At 47.0% G+C, this 6,674-nt stretch overlaps 1 long non-coding RNA gene across 2 annotated transcripts; it reads left to right on the top strand.

The window, feature by feature from the left end:
- Positions 1-810: 810 nt before the first annotated feature.
- On the top strand, positions 811-5,845 carry LOC142063757 (uncharacterized). 2 transcript variants are annotated; one of them, XR_012662857.1, is made up of 4 exons: positions 811-1,255; positions 2,870-2,929; positions 3,058-3,173; positions 3,358-5,845. It is a non-coding gene; the product is annotated as an uncharacterized LOC142063757 (long non-coding RNA). The 2 variants fall into 2 exon arrangements; XR_012662856.1 differs by having other exon boundaries at positions 3,058-5,845.
- Positions 5,846-6,674: the final 829 nt, after the last annotated feature.

Raw genomic sequence — 6,674 nt, 5'->3', positions numbered from 1 at the left:
CACTATATTCGCTTAATCATTTTATACGCGGGCAGGAGCAAGTTACAGCCGTGGAGAAGCACTTTGGCAAAGCTCAAGCAGGCGAGCGCTATCCGCAGGTACGAGTAAGGTTCCCAGGCAGTGAGCAATGGGAGAGAGGATGGAAACTGAGATGCCTGGGGAGGGGCTACGCCGCGGTTGAGAATGAAGGGCGCATAGAATGGGTGCCTGCAAAGTGTGTGAAAGCAGAACTGTGCAAGGATGTACAATGAATAATCCTTCTCTGAGTTGTCTCTTTGCAGGGTCTGCTGACACGGATCCTCATGCTAGCCGTACCATTGGGAAAAGAAATGAGCTCCTTGACAAGATCGCAAGCAATATTACAACGAGAGCGACACTGGGAAAGGGCGGCAAAAGAGAGATATGAACTGGGATTGGGTAGTAATAATTGGGGGGATCTTGTTGTGTGTAGTAACCATGGTTACTTGTGGGCTGCCATTGTTATGCTGTGTTATAAGACAAATCATAGAGCGCCTGCAAGAGTTACATGAATATAGACCTGACCGCAATATGTATCTGCTTACGCAAGTAGCTTTGTAGAACTTTTAGCGGCATGGGGAGGGGGAAATGTAGGGGAATAGACAGGGATCGGCGACCGGAAGATCATGGGATGTGACGGAAAGATAGACTCCTCCCCATAGGAGTGGCAGGAACAGGAAGCACAAGAGCTATATAAGCGTGTGACGCAGCTAAATAAACGGACATTTTGTATCCATCATATTGATGTCTGTGCATCACTGTCCCCAGGGTGGGTAGAGCCCTGTGTCCCGGAGATATGCGGCCCAAGATAAGTTCTCCCATAAAAGCGTACAGCAACAAAAGGGAAGATGTGACTGAAGGCTATTGGAAGAGCGTTTCAGGTGAGCCGGGTCGCACTGAGGAGGAGCATGGGGCTGGTGATTTCTTGCAAGGAGAGCGGTGATTTTGTCTTACGGTATCTCTAGGGGCTGCAAGTGATGATGACCGTCTTAGTCTGGAAGGGGCATGGAGCAGGTGAGGGGAACGCCATGTGGCGTCTGTGATGACGGATGTGGCAGAAAAGGTCCATGTTGACTGATGTGATGCTAACTGGTAAGACTGTTCTCCGTGGGTTGTGTGTTGGTTTGGGTTTTTTTTTCAGGTAATGAATAGGCACTTGTCAACTGCAGGATGGATCTAGTGGGCTGATGGTGCTCTTCCTTGTTGAGGATGGATTGAGCTTCTAGCTCTCTGAAAGGTAAGTTGAAGCAGTGGTACTGGAGGAGGGGTCAGGGGAGGGAGGGCGCAAGCTTGGTTGTCGCAGGAAGCGGTTTACCTTTGTGGAGGTTAAAGGGTAGGATTCGTCTTCAGCGTGATGCTAGGTTGTGGAGGGCTGGGCAGTTCAGGCCGTGTGTGGTGTTGTGTAGTTTGTGTGGTCTGTGTTCAGTGTCTTAGACCTTCCTAAGGTTTTTATGTTCTTTTTGCTCCCGGGAGCAGCAAGGCACGTGCTTCAGGAACCATCTCTAGGGCCTGGCTAGGCTGTAATTGTTGGCCCTGCGGCCATCAGGCGCTGCTTTTTTTGCCTTACGAGTTTCAAGCGTGGATCATTTTGGCGCCTCAGAAGTTTCTGGGTGGTCATCTTGAGCAGTATCGTTCCAAGGTGCACGAGCATATCTGCTCATGAGCTGTCCATTTTCAGGGAGCGGTCGGGGGAGGGAGGGAACGCGGTTGGCCATGGCAGGAAGGGGTTTTAAAGGTAGCGTAGCGGCGAGGGCTGTCCTGGAAGCGGTTGCCTTTGGGCAGGTAAGAGGAGCGGGTGCCTCTTCAGCGTGCCACTAGTTTGCGCCGGGCAGGGCAGTTCCGGGCTGCGGGTGTTGTCGTGTAGTTTGTGCGGTGCGTGTTTGGCGTCTTGGACCTTCATCCTGTCTCGATGGTGGTCTTGCTCTCTCAGAGCGAGGCCCGTGCTTTGGGTGCTGTTGCTAGGGCCCGGCAAGGCTCTAATGGGGGACACGGTGCCCACATCGGGCGCTTTCTTTTATTTGGCATCACACGTTTAAAGCGTGGATCGTTCTGTTGCCTTGGGAGTCTCTGCACAGTTGTCTTGTGCGTCGTCATTCCTTACTGCACGAGCAGCTCTGCTCTGTAGCTGTCTGTTTTCAGGGAGTGGTATTTCTTGCCTGCATCCTTACGTTCTTAGGTCTTGAAGCCGGGCTGCTTGCGCGTCCATCTCGTCAGTGTTGAGCGGACCTTCTTGTCGTGGGCCGCGACGGCCTGCTGTTTTTCTGGAGTAGCCTCAGGGCCTCCCTCACAGTGACGTGAGGGTCCCGTGGGTCTCATTGCCGGACGAGCTCTTCCGTCCGGCTGTCATTGTTCTTGCTGAGAGATTTTTCTCATCGCGGAGGTGCGTCGCTTGTAGCGTTCTGCATAGCGTCGGTGTGCGCTGTGGGCGTTTGGCTTGGATCTGCCCTGGCCCGGGGTGTAGAGGTAGTGGTGGGGGGGCCTAGTGGCGGTAGCTTGTGGTTTGTCTGTTGCTGTGCCTGGGCTCTTGTGGGAAAGGTCGGACGGAGCCGTCTCGGATCGAGTGGCTGTAGCCAGTGGGCGAGGACGGTAATTTCTGTAGCATTTTGTGGGCTCAGAGGGGATGACGGGAGCTGTCCGGGAGAGGGCGCTAGGATTCTGTCTGAGCAGATTGCCTCTGAAGGGCGTTCGAGGTTTTGTAGGTGGTAGGGCTTAACGTGTGACTTCCCATCTTGCTTTCAAGGGCAGGGTGTAATGGGGCTCCAGATGGTATCGCCATGTGGGAACGAGACCTGTGGAATGGTAAAGCTCTATTGTTTTGCATCCAGGTGACTGGCTCGGTGTTGTTTTCTAGCTGCTGGGGGAGGAGTCGTGCTGGGCGACGGAGGAGAGCCGATGGCTGCTCTGCAAGCAGGTGAGTTGGTGCGTGGTGTATCTAGAGGGAAGATGTGAATGATGGCTCTGTGAATCTGTTGTGTTTTAATTATTTAGTTGTCATTTCATTTTGGTGTGTCTTCGTTTTTTTTTTTCTTCAATTTGAAGCCTGTAAAGTGAGGAGCGATGGGCGCCTCGGGCACCAAAGGCGAGTCGGGCAAGGCAAGCGGCGATTGGTGGGCTGAAGCAGCGGTTCTTTTTGACGTGGAGTGTCACTGGTGAAGGTAAAAGGAGCTCACATTGTTTGAGTGTTACAGGCGGTGGGCGAGCCCAACGCAGCAACTGGAAGTGACGGAGGCCGGGCGGGCGAGCCGTTGAGGTGGAGGAGCGCGTGGTGGCGGTCGGTCCGTGTTGGCTGCCTTTTCGGGCAGTATTTCGGCAGGTGCTTTTTAGGTGGTTTTTTTCCAGGCGTTCCACGGAGGCTCGGAGCGGCGCTGTTGCATGCCCGTGGGAGGTCTGAGAAGGTGAGGCAGCGGTCGGCGTCTAAGGTCGGAGATTGCTGCGATCCATTGTTAAGCCTGTAAGTTTTGCAGGCAGCGTCTGGGCGGTCTTTGGAATGGCGTAACGAGCATTTGAAGCGAGGTGGATAGCAATGGAGAAGTACACGGGGCTGGTGATTTTTCACGAGTGTAATGGTAGCTTGGTGTGTTTTGGTATATCGGGGGCCAAAAGTGATGACGGGTGTGGCGTGTGATGCTGGCATGGGTGCAGATCAGGTGAGCCAATGGACGTCCTCCTTTCGAGGAGGGTGACGTTCTGGAAGAGATCTGCGTTGACCCGTGGGATACTTATTGCTGGCGCTGTGTTTTTGTTTTGTTTTGGTTTTTTTTTCTTTCAGATGATGAAGGGAAGCCTGGCAACTGCGGGAATATCATTTTAGCTGATGTGTTTTCTGGTGTGAAAGGTTTGAGCACCTGAGCTATGAAAGCTGCATAGTCTGTCTTTTTGACTTTGGTTAGAAAGAGATTTGGAAAAATGTAAATATTTCGCATTTCACTTTCTAAGAACTTTGCATCAGAGTGGATATTTGGAGATGATGTATTTGGCATCAGAATTCATGATAACAAGGGTTGTTATTCTAGAATGAAGTTGGATATTTTTTTTAAACAAAAAATATCCAAGTACAGCACGACAGTGTAAATGGTGATGGTATTGTTAGTGTTTGTGTTTTCAGTTGTCACAATTGAGATACAAAATGTTGTTCCTCTGCATGATTCTGTACAGCCGAATAATTTAGCCAATATGGAAGTCTATTTTGGTTGCTTTAGGCAATACAGCGCTGTGGCTTTGACACTTGCCCCCTTCTCCCCTGAAACTATAACCATATGGGTGATCTCTTACCTGTATGATTTGTCTGTTATAAATGATACTTCAAAAAAAAAGCTAACAGTGTATGATTTAAGAACGGACTTGTGTTGTTTAAACTCTACGTGCCAAATAGCTGTAGCTTAAGATTTATGAGGTGTATGTAAGGAGTTATGTATTTGTTGGAAACGTTTATCAAGAGATGCAACTGAACGTTTTGGCTTTTTTCCCTTGATATTTTGAGGGAGTGTTATGAAGCACTTGATTTCCCCCCTTGCTTTCAAGGGCACTTGTCACTGCTTAACTGACAGTAAGCGTCTAAGGCAGTGCTAGCTGGCCACATGTCCCTCCTAAATACATAACACACAAAACCATCCCAGTCAAATTTTTACTGTGTATTTTGGACATAGACTATTGACACCATTACCTTAACAAATGTGGAAGATTAATACAGATGGAGAATGGAACACTTTTATAGCATAAGTATTTTTATTGGATTTGTAGAAACACACGCACACCTTCTTAGCATCAAGCGAATTATTGAGATTTGTTTGTTATTTTTTATTTTACTCTTTTAGGTTTGACACTTTTGGCTTCATTCCGTAAGCGCAATGTGCAGCAGCAACAGTGGAAGAGGTGTGGCGGTGAATCGGTAAGCATAGATTCTTGTTATGCTATTGCATTACCCTGCAGTCTCACAGGGTTATCTCCCTGCAGCAGTGCCGTAAGGAAGGGATGAGACTCTTGCTGACATTAGCAAGACTTTTTAAACTGATACCATTTTGAGCAGATTTTTAATATAAACAGCTGTTAATAGTGTTTTTAAGTGTTCTACTTACTCAAACTTTAAAGGACGTGTTGTGTTTCAAGCTGATCCATTTACTTAGAAACCTTCTTTGACTGAACTGATATATTATGCCTTAGGCTGACAACAGTTTGTATTTTCATCTGCTCTAGTTTTTTTAATATGCTGAAATACAGTTACAGATTTTTGGTTTTCCAACATCCTGATGAAGGCATCTCGGTATGCTCAGTAAATACCTCCCCACCCATGATTGCTTCCTGTTACTTGGGGCACGCTAATGTCACTTTGTGTGGGGGCAGTGATGCAGCAGAGGAGCAGGTGAGGGATGGTCTGTGTAGGGCTGCTGTGGAAAAATTACAAGCTGCACATAGCTGTGAGAACGCAACCTCGAAGAAGGGAAGCAGGAGGACTGTTATTGAACAATATGTTGCCACAGTCCCAGAACCACTCTTAGCTGGCAGAGCACATACCCGGCAGGCCTTGTCGTGTGTGCTGGCCATGTGTGCAGCAACGCCTAGGCGGTATTTATTCCTTGAATCTGCTGAGGGTATAAAATGGGATGGCTCAAAGGAGAGAGAGGGGAGACAGAGCACGCTCTGTGAACCACAGGGGAGGCCGTGAAGCTGCTGCGCCTACCTCCCTTCTCCACGAGGACCCCCCCTCACAGTAACGCTCCCGCTCGGCGGTGTCTCGGCCATAGTTGGGTTGGTAAGACTGACAAGGGGAAAACAATATGCTAGTAACTGCTAATGCAAGGCTATAACAGAGCAATAAATACTGCTGTTCTTTAAGTATCATGTGTTGGGTGTATTTTGTGCATAGGAATCCTGCTAATCTGTTACGGATGGGGGTGTAATGGAGGGGTCCGTCCCCAAAGAGTCATGGGCGGGATTATTAAATATTATCAACTATAAGTATGGGGGTGTGGCATTAAAATAGAGGAATAGGTGGGTTTTTTTCTATTTTGGATTCCCTCCTCTAGATAGAGTTTAAAAAGCACAAATTTTTTATTTTATGTCTATACACGTACAGGCTCTTAAAATATAAAAAACGTTTTTCTCCTTGGAATATAAAAGATTTCAAGTTCTTTATACTATATAGTAGGTAAAACCTTTATTTTAAAGGTTTTTTTTTTTTACTTATAAGTTAATATAGGTTTTCAAAATATATAAAAAGGTGTTGGCCTGGATCAAGCTATCTGAATTTAGTGTGTGTTCTGTAACAAGCCTACCGCAGGGTCACAGGTTGGAAGGTTCTCAGGGATCATCTAGTCCGAGGCTTCTGGTAGATGTTCTGGTAGATAATAAGTATAAACAGATATAGATGTAAGTAGATATCTAAGTCTAAATAGAGAAGTGTAAAAAGATTAGTGTCAAAATAGGTAAGTTTAAACAGATAGGTAATTTAAATAGAAGTTCTGATAAAAGCGTTAATTGGTATGTCTAAATAGATAGATGTGTAAATATTCTATAGATGTATATATAGTCACAATAGATAGTGTAAATAGATATTAAGTTATAAAACATCTATATATGTAAGTAGATACTTAAGTGTAAATACCTGCACTGTGTAGGGTTTTTATAGCAGTAAGAAAGCCACTATTTATAGAAAGGTT

The sequence above is a fragment of the Phalacrocorax aristotelis genome, chromosome 12 (assembly GCF_949628215.1).
Source record: "Phalacrocorax aristotelis chromosome 12, bGulAri2.1, whole genome shotgun sequence".
Classification (NCBI taxonomy): domain Eukaryota; kingdom Metazoa; phylum Chordata; class Aves; order Suliformes; family Phalacrocoracidae; genus Phalacrocorax; species Phalacrocorax aristotelis.
The sequence above is the reverse complement of the archived record's forward strand: the minus strand, read 5'-3'. Positions and strand labels throughout refer to the sequence as shown.